The sequence below is a fragment of the Lampetra fluviatilis genome, chromosome 2 (assembly GCF_964198595.1).
Source record: "Lampetra fluviatilis chromosome 2, kcLamFluv1.1, whole genome shotgun sequence".
NCBI classification, from domain to species: Eukaryota; Metazoa; Chordata; class Hyperoartia; order Petromyzontiformes; family Petromyzontidae; genus Lampetra; species Lampetra fluviatilis.
Window position 1 is genome coordinate 6,194,244 of NC_136276.1, and position 16,866 is coordinate 6,211,109.

The following is a 16,866-nucleotide window of genomic DNA, read 5'->3' on the forward strand; positions in this document are numbered from 1 at the left end:
ATCCGGCACTGCCCCCAGTTGCTTCCCAATATCGCAAGGAAGAAGAGCGTTTGAAAGCGCGCGATGCAGTGACCTACTCTGTTCGACGGTGGGTGCGTGAGTTTGCGAGTGTGGGAGACTTTGACTTTTATTAAACAACTTTTATTGCCGCCAGCAGCAACAGCGAGTGCGGGAGAAGCCCCCTCTCCCCCGTATGTCGGCGTGAGCGAGCCAGGGAGACGCGGTGCAAATGCTCCCTCCATCCCTCCCCATTAGGGCTGAACGATTTGGGAGGAAATATCTAATTGCGATTTTTCTGACATTGCGATTTGATTTGCGATTGCATTTTTTTAAAGTCCAGCTTCGGTTCAATATTCACTGTAATATATTTAAAACCTGCGATGGAGTATTATCACATGATACCATCAATATGAACTGCTCTATATATTCGAATGCAAGGATGAGAACTTAAAAGATATGAATTGCTTCCAACATGAATTTATTAAAATGTTTGAAGTGAAATAGAACAATCAAACATAGAACAATTGTTAAGTTAAAGTTATAATAATACAAAATAAAACAATTCCAATAAGAAAGTAATATGACTTTTAAAATCGCAAAAAATCGCAGCTTTGCCATTTGCTAATCAAATTGCGATTTCGATTTGAAATCGATTAATCGTTCAGCCCCACTTTCCCATCAATCATCCGCGAGTCCGCGCTCTGCCGCGGTGCGATCCCAGCGCCGTCCGCGGGGAGGCGCTGGCGGCGCGGGCACGGAGCTCGCCGCTAATTTTCGATCCACTCCCCGTGGTGGAGCTCCCAACTCCCCTCCCCTCCTCATGGTGGAGCTCCCAGCTCCCCCCAGCTCCATCCCCCTCGTGGTGGAGCTCCCAACTCCCCTCCCCCCCTCGTGGTGGAGCTCCCAGCTCCCCCCAGCTCCACCCCCCTCGTGGTGGAGCTCCCAGCCCCCCCAGCTCCACCCCCCTCGTGGTGGAGCTCCCAGCCCCCCCAGCTCCACTCCCCTCGTGGTGGAGCTCCCAACTCCCCCAGCTCCACTCCCCTCGTGGTGGAGCTCCCAGCTCCCCCCAGCTCCACCCCCCTCGTGGTGGAGCTCCCAACTCCTCCAGCTCCACTCCCCTCGTGGTGGAGCTCCCAGCCCCCCCAGCTCCCCCAGCTCCACCCCCCTCGTGGTGGAGCTCCCAGCCCCCCCAGCTCCACCCCCCTCGTGGTGGAGCTCCCAGCCCCCCCCCAGTTCCACTCCCCTCGTGGTGGAGCTCCCAGCCCCCCCAGCTCCACTCCCCTCGTGGTGGAGCTCCCAGCCCCCCCAGCTCCACCCCCCTCGTGGTGGAGCTCCCAACTCCCCCCAGCTCCCTCCAGCTCCACTCTTCGTTGAGCCTCTCGGCTTCTGTCGTTCCCAGCTCTCCCTTCTTCCGGAGCTCCCGCTTCTGATCACTGAGCTCTCGTCTCCCTCTTCCTGCAGCCTCCATCTCCTCCCCCCTCGTGTACCCCCTTGCCCCCCCCCGAGATCTCCCTTCTCTTGCCCTGAATCCCCAGCGATGCACACCTTGCTGTGTGCGCTGCGTCCCGCGGGACTTTGCGAGGTGGTCCGGGCGAGTTGGAGGTGGCGGCCGAGAGACTCCACCCCAGAGGTCGCAAACGGGTTTTGATTCCTTACCCGTACCCGTACCCGGCCGCACCAGGGTCGCAAATGGGTACCCGGCCGGGTACCCGGCCGGGTACGGGTATCGGGTACCTGATTGCGACCTCTGGGATGAAGCCATGTTGCAGGCTCGGGTGGGTTGATTCTAGGAACTTGAATTGTGAGAAGATCCAAGACGTTGGGGAAATGAGTGACAAACGGTGACTCACCAGTGACTCACGGCCTACCCGTACCCGTACCCGGCCGCACCAGGGTCGTAAACGGGTACCCGTACCCGGCCGGGTACGAGTAGCCGGGTATCGGGTAGGGTACGGGTACCTGATTGCAACCTCTGGGATGAAGCCATGTTGCAAGCGCAGGTGGGTTGATTCTAGGAACTTGAATTGTGAGAAGAGACAAGACGTTGGGAAATGAGTGACAAACGGTGACTCTCCAGTGACTCACGGTTTACCCGTACCCGGCCGCACCAGGGTATCGGGTAGGGTAAGGGTATCGGGCAGAGCCGGCCCAGCCACTAAGCGACCCTTGCAATTGCAAAGGGTCCCGTGGCCAGCAGAGGGGGCCCCCTAGAGTCACCGCTAGCTAGCGGGTGAAAAAAATCATACATCAAAGGGGCCTCCAACCAAATTGTGCTTAGGGCCCCCAAAGGTCTAGGGCCGGTTCTGGTATCGGGTACCCGGTTGCGACCTCTGCTCCACGCAGCTCTCCCCGCGAGTCGCCACGAGGCGGCGTCCGTGGCCCTCTGCTCGCCAAGGGCAGCAAGAGGAACGCGCGTGTCCCTACCGGGACCCCCCCTGATGATGGGGCGAAGGGTCCCGCCGGGGTCGTACACGACCTCTCCCCCCCCCCCCCCCCCCGTGGCAGTGACTAACAGAGGCACCGCTGCGATGCCTTGAGCTGCTGATGATGACGGTGACGGTGATGTGGCTGAGATGATTCATTTCGTATTCTTTGGGTCTTTCGGTAAAGTCACGTCGATAGGTTCAAAGAAAATAACAAACAAAAAAACGACGACGTTTCGATCACAACACAAGCGAACGCCATCAGGAAGAAAAAAATAACTAAATAGATTTTTTTTCTTCCTGATGACGATCGCTTGTGTTGTGGTCGAAACGTCGTAGTTTTTTGTTTGTTATTTTTTGATGTTTTCTTTGAACCTATCTACGTGACTTTACCGAAAGACCCAAAGAATACGAATTGAATGCAGTCACGAACGCTTTAAGTCACGACTCATTTCGGTTCGTTCTCATCATCACCGCCATCAGCGCTGATGAACACGCGACTGGACGCTGGTCTTCTCCCCGCGGCCCTGCAACGCAACACGTGGATCTGACTCCGTGGCTCACCAGTGTCGTCGTGTGGTCGCTCCGTCTCCCTCGGAAGACGTTCTCTCAGGCACGTTTCATCACCATCGCACCGTACCTGTTATCAGTGCCCTCCCTACCTTATTACGGACCAATTCAGACCGTGTCGGTCACCCCGTGCCCCTTACACATCTCGGCGTTCGGCCGACAAAGTCCCATCACAAGGAGAAACACAAACAAATCGACAGTCACCACTAGTACACTCACCACTAGTACACTCACCACTACACTCACCACTAGTGCACTCACTAGTACACTCACCACTACACTCACCACTAGTACACTCACCACTACACTCACCACTAGTACACTCACCACTACACTCACCACTAGTACACTCACCACTACACTCACCACTAGTACACTCACCACTAGTGCACTCACCACTACACTCACCACTAGTGCACTCACCACTACACTCACCACTAGTGCACTCACCACTACACTCACCACTAGCACACTCACCACTACACTCACCACTAGTGCACTCACCACTAGTACACTCACCACTAGTACACTCACCACTACACTCACCACTAGTGCACTCACCACTACACTCACCACTAGTGCACTCACCACTACACTCACCACTAGTGCACTCACCACTACACTCACCACTAGCACACTCACCACTACACTCACCACTAGTGCACTCACCACTAGTACACTCACCACTAGTACACTCACCACTAGTACACTCACCACTACACTCACCACTAGTACACTCACCACTAGTACACTCACCACTAGTACACTCACCACTACACTCACCACTAGTACACTCACCACTAGTACACTCACCACTAGTGCACTCACCACTAGTACACTCACCACTAGTACACTCACCACTACACTCACCACTAGTACACTCACCACTACACTCACCACTAGTACACTCACCACTAGTACACTCACCACTAGTACACTCACCACTACACTCACCACTAGTGCACTCACCACTAGTACACTCACCACTAGTACACTCACCACTACACTCACCACTAGTGCACTCACTAGTACACTCACCACTAGTACACTCACCACTAGTACACTCACTACTAGTACACTCACCACTACACTCACCACTAGTGCACTCACCACTAGTACACTCACCACTAGTACACTCACCACTACACTCACCACTAGTGCACTCACTAGTACACTCACCACTACACTCACCACTAGTACACTCACCACTACACTCACCACTAGTGCACTCACCACTAGTACACTCACCACTAGTACACTCACCACTAGTACACTCACCACTACACTCACCACTAGTACACTCACCACTACACTCACCACTAGTACACTCACCACTAGTACACTCACCACTAGTACACTCACCACTACACTCACCACTAGTGCACTCACCACTAGTACACTCACCACTAGTACACTCACCACTACACTCACCACTAGTGCACTCACTAGTACACTCACCACTAGTACACTCACCACTAGTACACTCACTACTAGTACACTCACCACTACACTCACCACTAGTGCACTCACCACTAGTACACTCACCACTAGTACACTCACCACTACACTCACCACTAGTGCACTCACTAGTACACTCACCACTAGTACACTCACTACTACACTCACCACTAGTGCACTCACCACTAGTACACTCACTACTACACTCACCACTAGTACACTCACCACTAGTACACTCACTACTACACTCACCACTAGTGCACTCACCACTAGTACACTCACCACTACACTCACCACTACACTCACCACTAGTGCACTCACCACTAGTACACTCACCACTAGTACACTCACCACTAGTACACTCACTGCTACACTCACCACTAGTGCACTCACCACTAGTACACTCACCACTACACTCACCACTAGTGCACTCACCACTACACTCACCACTACACTCACCACTACACTCACCACTAGTGCACTCACCACTAGTACACTCACCACTACACTCACCACTAGTACACTCACCACTAGTACACTCACCACTAGTGCACTCACCACTAGTACACTCACTACTACACTCACCACTAGTGCACTCACCACTACACTCACCACTAGTACACTCACCACTAGTACACTCACCACTAGTACACTCACCACTAGTGCACTCACCACTAGTACACTCACCACTACACTCACCACTAGTGCACTCACCACTACACTCACCACTAGTACACTCACCACTAGTACACTCACCACTAGTGCACTCACCACTAGTACACTCACCACTAGTGCACTCACCACTACACTCACCACTAGTACACTCACCACTACACTCACCACTAGTACACTCACCACTACACTCACCACTAGTGCACTCACCACTAGTACACTCACCACTAGTACACTCACTACTACACTCACCACTAGTGCACTCACCACTAGTACATTCACCACTACACTCACCACTAGTGCACTCACCACTACACTCACCACTAGTACACTCACCACTACACTCACCACTAGTGCACTCACCACTAGTACACTCACCACTAGTACACTCACCACTAGTACACTCACTACTACACTCACCACTAGTGCACTCACCACTAGTACATTCACCACTACACTCACCACTAGTGCACTCACCACTACACTCACCACTAGTACACTCACTAGTCTACTCACCACTAGTACACCCACTAGTACACTCACCACTAGTACACTCACCACTACACTCACCACTAGTACACTCACCACTACACTCACCACTAGTGCACTCACCACTACACTCACCACCAGTACACTCACCACTAGTACACTCACTAGTACACTCACCACTAGTACACTCACCACTAGTACACTCACCACCAGTACACTCACCACTAGTACACTCACTAGTACACTCACCACTAGTACACTCACTAGTACACTCACCACGAGTACACTCACCACTAGTACACTCACCACCAGTACACTCACCACTAGTGCACTCACCACTAGTACACTCACCACTAGTACACTCACCACTACACTCACCACTAGTGCACTCACTAGTACACTCACCACTACACTCACCACTAGTACACTCACCACTACACTCACCACTAGTGCACTCACCACTAGTACACTCACCACTAGTACACTCACCACTACACTCACCACTAGTACACTCACCACTACACTCACCACTAGTACACTCACCACTACACTCACCACTAGTACACTCACCACTACACTCACCACTAGTACACTCACCACTAGTACACTCACCACTAGTACACTCACCACTACACTCACCACTAGTGCACTCACCACTAGTACACTCACCACTAGTACACTCACCACTAGTACACTCACCACTACACTCACCACTAGTACACTCACCACTACACTCACCACTACACTCACCACTAGTACACTCACCACTAGTACACTCACCACTACACTCACCACTAGTGCACTCACCACTAGTACACTCACCACTAGTACACTCACCACTAGTACACTCACCACTACACTCACCACTAGTACACTCACCACTACACTCACCACTAGTACACTCACCACTACACTCACCACTAGTACACTCACCACTAGTACACTCACCACTAGTACACTCACCACTACACTCACCACTAGTGCACTCACCACTAGTACACTCACCACTAGTACACTCACCACTACACTCACCACTAGTGCACTCACTAGTACACTCACCACTAGTACACTCACCACTAGTACACTCACTACTAGTACACTCACCACTACACTCACCACTAGTGCACTCACCACTAGTACACTCACCACTAGTACACTCACCACTACACTCACCACTAGTGCACTCACTAGTACACTCACCACCAGTACACTCACCACTACACTCACCACTAGTGCACACACCACTAGTACACTCACCACTAGTACACTCACCACTACACTCACCACTAGTACACTCACTAGTACACTCACCACTAGTACACTCACCACTAGTACACTCACTAGTACACTCACCACTAGTACACTCACCACTACACTCACCACTAGTGCACTCACCACTAGTACACTCACCACTACACTCACCACTACACTCACCACTAGTGCACTCACCACTAGTACACTCACCACTAGTACACTCACCACTAGTACACTCACTGCTACACTCACCACTAGTGCACTCACCACTAGTACATTCACCACTACACTCACCACTAGTGCACTCACCACTACACTCACCACTACACTCACCACTACACTCACCACTAGTGCACTCACCACTAGTACACTCACCACTACACTCACCACTAGTGCACTCACCACTAGTACACTCACCACTAGTACACTCACCACTAGTGCACTCACCACTAGTACACTCACTACTACACTCACCACTAGTGCACTCACCACTACACTCACCACTAGTACACTCACCACTAGTACACTCACCACTAGTACACTCACCACTAGTGCACTCACCACTAGTACACTCACCACTAGTACACTCACCACTAGTACACTCACCACTAGTGCACTCACCACTACACTCACCACTAGTACACTCACCACTACACTCACCACTAGTACACTCACCACTACACTCACCACTAGTGCACTCACCACTAGTACACTCACCACTAGTACACTCACTACTACACTCACCACTAGTGCACTCACCACTAGTACATTCACCACTACACTCACCACTAGTGCACTCACCACTACACTCACCACTAGTACACTCACCACTACACTCACCACTAGTGCACTCACCACTAGTACACTCACCACTAGTACACTCACCACTAGTACACTCACTACTACACTCACCACTAGTGCACTCACCACTAGTACATTCACCACTACACTCACCACTAGTGCACTCACCACTACACTCACCACTAGTACACTCACTAGTCTACTCACCACTAGTACACCCACTAGTACACTCACCACTAGTACACTCACCACTACACTCACCACTAGTACACTCACCACTACACTCACCACTAGTGCACTCACCACTACACTCACCACCAGTACACTCACCACTAGTACACTCACTAGTACACTCACCACTAGTACACTCACCACTAGTACACTCACCACCAGTACACTCACCACTAGTACACTCACTAGTACACTCACCACTAGTACACTCACTAGTACACTCACCACGAGTACACTCACCACTAGTACACTCACCACCAGTACACTCACCACTACACTCACCACTAGTACACTCACTAGTACACTCACCACTAGTACACTCACCACTAGTACACTCACTAGTACACTCACCACTAGTACACTCACTAGTACACTCACCACTACACTCACCACTAGTATACTCACTAGTACACTCACCACCAGTACACTCACCACCAGTACACTCACCACTAGTACACCCACTAGTACACTCACTAGTACACTCACCACTACACTCACCACTAGTACACTCACCACTACACTCACCACTAGTACACTCACCACTAGTGCACTCACTAGTACACTCACCACTAGTACACTCACTACTACACTCACCACTAGTGCACTCACTAGTACACTCACCACCAGTACACTCACCACTACACTCACCACTAGTGCACTCACTAGTACACTCACCACTAGTACACTCACTACTACACTCACCACTAGTGCACTCACTAGTACACTCACCACCAGTACACTCACCACTACACTCACCACTAGTGCACTCACCACTAGTACACTCACCACTACACTCACCACTAGTGCACTCACCACTAGTACACTCACCACTAGTACACTCACTACTACACTCACCACTAGTGCACTCACCACTAGTACACTCACCACTACACTCACCACTAGTGCACTCACCACTAGTACACTCACCACTAGTACACTCACCACTAGTACACTCACTACTACACTCACCACTAGTGCACTCACCACTAGTACATTCACCACTACACTCACCACTAGTGCACTCACCACTACACTCACCACTACACTCACCACTACACTCACCACTAGTGCACTCACCACTAGTACACTCACCACTACACTCACCACTAGTGCACTCACCACTAGTACACTCACCACTAGTACACTCACCACTAGTGCACTCACCACTAGTACACTCACTACTACACTCACCACTAGTGCACTCACCACTACACTCACCACTAGTACACTCACCACTAGTACACTCACCACTAGTGCACTCACCACTAGTACACTCACCACTAGTACACTCACCACTAGTACACTCACCACTACACTCACCACTAGTACACTCACCACTACACTCACCACTAGTACACTCACCACTACACTCACCACTAGTGCACTCACCACTAGTACACTCACCACTAGTACACTCACTACTACACTCACCACTAGTGCACTCACCACTAGTACATTCACCACTACACTCACCACTAGTGCACTCACCACTAGTACACTCACCACTAGTACACTCACCACTACACTCACCACTAGTGCACTCACCACTAGTACACTCACCACTAGTACACTCACCACTAGTACACTCACCACTAGTGCACTCACCACTAGTACATTCACCACTACACTCACCACTAGTGCACTCACCACTACACTCACCACTAGTACACTCACTAGTCTACTCACCACTAGTACACCCACTAGTACACTCACCACTAGTACACTCACCACTACACTCACCACTAGTACACTCACCACTACACTCACCACTAGTGCACTCACCACTACACTCACCACCAGTACACTCACCACTAGTACACTCACTAGTACACTCACCACTAGTACACTCACCACTAGTACACTCACCACCAGTACACTCACCACTAGTACACTCACTAGTACACTCACCACTAGTACACTCACTAGTACACTCACCACGAGTACACTCACCACTAGTACACTCACCACCAGTACACTCACCACTACACTCACCACTAGTACACTCACTAGTACACTCACCACTAGTACACTCACCACTAGTACACTCACTAGTACACTCACCACTAGTACACTCACTAGTACACTCACCACTACACTCACCACTAGTACACTCACCACCAGTACACTCACCACCAGTACACTCACCACTAGTACACTCACTAGTACACTCACCACTAGTACACTCACTAGTACACTCACCACTACACTCACCACTAGTACACTCACCACTACACTCACCACTAGTACACTCACCACTACACTCACCACTAGTGCACTCACTAGTACACTCACCACTAGTACACTCACTACTACACTCACCACTAGTGCACTCACTAGTACACTCACCACCAGTACACTCACCACTACACTCACCACTAGTGCACTCACCACTAGTACACTCACCACTACACTCACCACTAGTACACTCACTAGTACACTCACCACTAGTACACTCACCACTAGTACACTCACTACTACACTCACCACTAGTGCACTCACCACTAGTACACTCACCACTACACTCACCACTAGTGCACTCACCACTAGTACACTCACCACTACACTCACCACTAGTGCACTCACCACTAGTACATTCACCACTACACTCACCACTAGTGCACTCACCACTACACTCACCAGTACACTCACCACTACACTCACCACTAGTGCACTCACCACTAGTACACTCACCACTACACTCACCACTAGTGCACTCACCACTAGTACACTCACCACTAGTACACTCACCACTAGTGCACTCACCACTAGTACACTCACTACTACACTCACCACTAGTGCACTCACCACTACACTCACCACTAGTACACTCACCACTAGTACACTCACCACTAGTGCACTCACCACTACTACACTCACCACTAGTGCACTCACCACTACACTCACCACTAGTATACTCACCACTAGTACACTCACCACTAGTGCACTCACCACTAGTACACTCACCACTAGTACACTCACCACTAGTGCACTCACCACTAGTACACTCACTACTACACTCACCACTAGTGCACTCACCACTACACTCACCACTAGTACACTCACCACTACACTCACTACTAGTACACTCACCACTACACTCACCACTAGTGCACTCACCACTAGTACACTCACCACTAGTACACTCACTACTACACTCACCACTAGTGCACTCACCACTAGTACATTCACCACTACACTCACCACTAGTGCACTCACCACTACACTCACCACTAGTACACTCACCACTACACTCACCACTAGTGCACTCACCACTAGTACACTCACCACTAGTACACTCACTACTACACTCACCACTAGTGCACTCACCACTAGTACATTCACCACTACACTCACCACTAGTGCACTCACCACTACACTCACCACTAGTACACTCACTAGTCTACTCACCACTAGTACACCCACTAGTACACTCACCACTAGTACACTCACCACTACACTCACCACTAGTACACTCACCACTACACTCACCACTAGTGCACTCACCACTACACTCACCACCAGTACACTCACCACTAGTACACTCACTAGTACACTCACCACTAGTACACTCACCACAAGTACACTCACCACCAGTACACTCACCACTAGTACACTCACTAGTACACTCACCACTAGTACACTCACTAGTACACTCACCACTTTTACACTCACCACTAGTACACTCACCACCAGTACACTCACCACTACACTCACCACTAGTACACTCACTAGTACACTCACCACTAGTACACTCACCACTAGTACACTCACTAGTACACTCACCACTAGTACACTCACTAGTACACTCACCACTACACTCACCACTAGTATACTCACTAGTACACTCACCACCAGTACACTCACCACTAGTACACTCACTAGTACACTCACCACTAGTACACTCACTAGTACACTCACCACTACACTCACCACTAGTACACTCACCACTACACTCACCAGTAGTACACTCACCACTAGTACACTCACCACTACACTCACCACTAGTACACTCACCACTACACTCCCCACTGCACTCACCACTACACTCACCACTAGTACACTCACCACTACACTCACCACCAGTACACTCACCACTACACTCACCACTGCACTCACCACTACACTCACCACTAGTACACTCACCACTACACTCACCACTAGAACACTCACCACTAGTACACTCACCAGTGCACTCACCACTACACTCACCACCAGTACACTCACCACTAGTACACTCACCACTAGTACACTCACCACTACACTCACCACTAGTACACTCACCACTACACTCACCACTAGTGCACTCACCACTACACTCACCACCAGTACACTCACCACTAGTACACTCACCACCAGTACACTCACCACTATACTTACCACTAGCACACTCACCACTACACTCACCACCAGTACACTCACCACTAGTACACTCACCACTAGTACACTCACCACTACACTCACCACTACGCTCACCACTAGTACACTCACTAGTACACTCACCACTACACTCATTACTAGTACACTCACCAGTAGTACACTCACCACTAGTGCACTCACCACCAGTACACTCACCACTACACTCACCACTAGTACACTCACCACTACACTCACCAGTAGTACACTCACCACTACACTCACCACCAATACACTCACCACTACACTCACCACTAGTACACTCACCACTAGCACACTCACCACTACACTCACCACTAGTGCACTCACCACTAGTACACTCACCACTACACTCACCACTAGTACACTCACCACTAGCACACTCACCACTACACTCACCACTAGTGCACTCACCACTACACTCACCACTAGTACACTCACCACTAGTACACTCACCACTAGTACACTCACCACTACATTCACCACTACACTCACCACTAGTACACTCACCACTAGTACACTCACCACTACACTCACCAGTAGTACACTCACCACTACACTCACCACCAGTACACTCACCACTAGGACACTCACCACCAGTACACTCACCACTACACTCACCACTACTACACTCACCACTACACTCACCACTAGTACACTCACCACCACTACACTCACCACTAGTACACTCACCACTAGTACACTCACCACTGCATACCTGTCAACCCCTCACCAGTGCCCTACCTTACGACAGACCAATTCAGACCTTGCTGGTCACCCCGTGCCCCTGATCATTCTCAACGTTTATCCTACAAAGCCCCATCACGAGGGAGAAACATAGACAGACAACACAAATAGTTTTGCCCGAATTGAAACGGCTGTCCGTTGTATGGACCTGAAAACTCTAATTTCCACGTACAAGGAAATGCGGGGTAAACCGTATGGGTCGACACGATATATTTTACTGATGCGCAATGATTAGTGAACGCCCACTAATTAGTGCGGGTTATTCGCGACAGATGTGTAACATCGCACAAATCTGGCTGCTCTATCGAGGCGAGCGCATTGTGAGCAGACAGATTTCGTCTCGGCAAGAGTTTCGAAATTGTTCAAAGTTTTTTGTTGTTGCTTTTTTCAATATTGTTCAGAGGTATTGCGTCGCAAGCGAGTGTATTTACATTCGTGCTGGGGGGGGGGGGGGGTCCGTAATTGTTGTGCAAATGTAATTCGTGAACTGCTGCAATGGGTGCGTTTTGTGGTCATTGCAACATCCGATTTTCGCACCTGCGACGAGCACGGTTAACGACGTACGGTGCGAAAGAAGTTCAACGTAAATAAAATACTGAGTGTAGCCTATTGCAATCGATGAAGAGGGTTCATTGGGTCTTTAAATTAACGTGGTGGGGTGTTGTAATCAATTCACGAGGGTATCATTAGTGTTGTTGGGGGTGTTGTTGTCAGTGAGGACATCGTAATTAGCGAATAATTAGTGAGGATATTATCATCGGTGTGTTGCTGCAATCAGTAGGGTTACGCAAATGTGGTGTGTGTGGTGGCCGGTGGGACAGGCGGCCTGATTCCCCGTGTGACTGATGAGTCGCTGTTTGTGTGAAAGAGTCTCTGAGTGACCGAGTCGCTGTTTGTGTGAACGAGTCGCTATTTGAGTCTGGTTTGAGTCGCATCAGTGCGCGCTGGAGTCGTCTCGGAGGAGGAGTTCTCGGCTCGACGCTTGCTACAGGCGAATTCATCCATGTAGGCCACGGGTGCCCCTGTTATTATCCCCATCATCATCATCGTTATTGTTACACTGTGAGGATCGGTAATGTGTTTTTTTAAGTATGTACGGTATAATACATCGTGAAGATAATGATCGTTATGATGTCGACGATATATTCATCACGCTCATCAAAATCATGAACAGATGATGACGATAATATTGATGGTGATGATGTTTTCAAGGATGGTACTGATGTATATATGTTGAACTTCTTTCGCACCGTACGTAGCCAACCACTCTAATCGGAGGTGCGGTGTAAGGACAACAAACTCTACACAAAAAGCAATTCCAAAGAAATTATTTTCAATCCAGAATTAAATTGCATAGCTGCTGCTGATGATGACGACGATGGAAACGATTGCTGACCATGAGATAGATGAAATTCCCATTGATGTCGATGAAAATCATATTAATGATCATAATTATAATGATGATACTGATGACGACGACGATGATGTCAAGGATGATGATATTGATGATGACGCTAGGATTATGGTAGTGCGGGACATGTCGCACACACATAGGTGTACAACATTTACACACTATACCTGTGTGCATTTAACACCTGATGATGACTGCTTGTGTTGCAGTCGAAACGTCGTGGGAATTTTTATTGTTTAACATTTATATTATTGTATTATTTCCCTTCTACGTGACTTTACCGAAAGAACCAAGAATATGAATCCCTGCAGTCACGAAAGCTTTAAATAAAAATGTAACACCTCCTCTATTCTCACCGCAAAGGGTAAAGCCTATTCATAATCTCCTCGTCTTCATATGTAATGGCATTCTAACGTGCGTTTAAATGTATTTCTTTTTCCGTCCATGTACAGAAGTGGGACCATTGTATGGTGATGAAGAACAATTTACGCAGTACAAAATGTGTCACACAAACAAACTAAGTTGTCACGGGTCAAACTTATTCTCAATATTTTGTTTATTTATATAAAACAATGTGATTAATGTTACAGCAGTTGGAAAATCCTCCACTGTCGTCATGGGCAAGGGCGCTTGTATTTCAGTCATCGATTGCGCGATACACCAGGCAGTCTTCACTGTTCACGATCATTCGGATAGATGGGGTATTTACACAAATGCGTATTTTGTAATCGTCGCGAATCTATAGATGTGTGTTTTAAAACATTGTGTTGCCACGGCCCATTCTGCCCGGCAAGGTGGTCGTTTCATCGAGCCACTGAGTTCAGTCCACGCTCTGCCTTGACCGGAGGTTATCCTGTGCGCACTTTCTCGCGTCCTGTCGACACTTCTTCAACGTCATACCAACACTGGTATATTTAAGTATTGATGCTGAACTTCTTTCGCACCGTACGTAGCCAACCGCGCGGCTAATAGAAGATGTGGGGGGGTGGGGGGGAAGAACAACGAGTGTGTGCACCTTAAACAAGTGTGTACACCTTAAACACGAGTAAGCAGCAACAGCACTGGTGGGAAGACAAAGGCGGCCGGTAGTGGAGCTAGGCCACAAAATCCCTCCCGTGCGTCCTAAAGTCAGCGCCTCGTAGTAGTTCGCGAACAGCACTTGCCCCAAGCACTCCACGAGGCTACCCGGGAGCTGTGTGTGTGTTGCGGTGTGGATATAGGTGGCTGCATTGTGGGTTATGGTACGTGTTGGTGTGTGTACGTGTCTTTGTTGGTGTGTGTGTGTGTCTTTGTTGGTGTGTGTGGTGTGTGTGTCTTTGTTGGTGTGTGTGTGTGTCTTTGTTGGTGTGTGTGTGTGTCTTTGTTGGTGTGTGTGTGTCTTTGTTGGTGTGTTTGTCTTTGTTGGTGTGTGTGTGTGGTGTGTGTGTGTATCTTTGTTGGGGTGTGTGTGTATTTTTGTTGGGGTGTGTGTGTGTCTTTGTTGGTGTGTGTGTGTATTTTTGTTGGGGTGTGTGTGTGGTGTGTGTGTATTTTTGTTGGGGTGTGTGTGTGTCTTTGTTGGTGTGTGTGTGTGTCTTTGTTGGTGTGTGTGTGTATCTTTGTTGGGGTGTGTGTGTGGTGTGTGCATCTGTGATGGGAGCGGTAGGGTGGAGGTCAGCGCGCTGCGCGACTAACCCGGTCACCCCGAGGTCGATTCCAGCTCACGGCCAACGCCAGTGACGATTTTCTGAACCGGATCGCGGTCTCCCTTAGGTCGACTCAGCCTCAAATGAGTAACCTGCTGCGTTATGCAAACGCCGCCACCGGGGAGACAAAGGCGGCCGGGCGTGTTGCTGGCCGTCAACCCCCTTCGTGTGCCGTGCCGACCCGCACGAGTGCTCGCTAACAGCACTTGCCCCAAAGGTTATACGGGGGGTCTTTGTCTTTGTATCTGTGTGTGTGTCTCTGTGTGTTGTGTCTCTGCGTGTTGTGTCTCTGTGTGTTATGTATATGTGTTGTGTATATGCGTTATGTATCTGTGTTATATATATGCGTGTTGTGTATATGTGTGTTGTGTATATGCGTGTTGTGTATATGTGTTATGTATCTGTGTGGTGGCTCTGTGTGCTGTGTGTCTGTGTGTTGTGTCTCTGTGTGTTGTGTTTCTCTGTGTGTGTGTCTGTAGTTATGTATCCGTGTGTCATGTATCTGTGTTGTGTATATGCGTGTTGTGTATATGTGTTATGTACATTGTGTTGTGTATATATGTTATGTATCTGTGTGTTGTGTATCTGTGTGTATCTGTCCGTCTGCGGTGTCCGTGCCGCGCGGCTGATGGAAGCATCCTCGTCGCTGAGTCGCGCTCGGGGCGCGGGGGGCGGGGGGCGGGGGGCGGGGGACGGGGGGCGGGGGGCGGGGGGCGGGGGGCGGGGGGCGGGG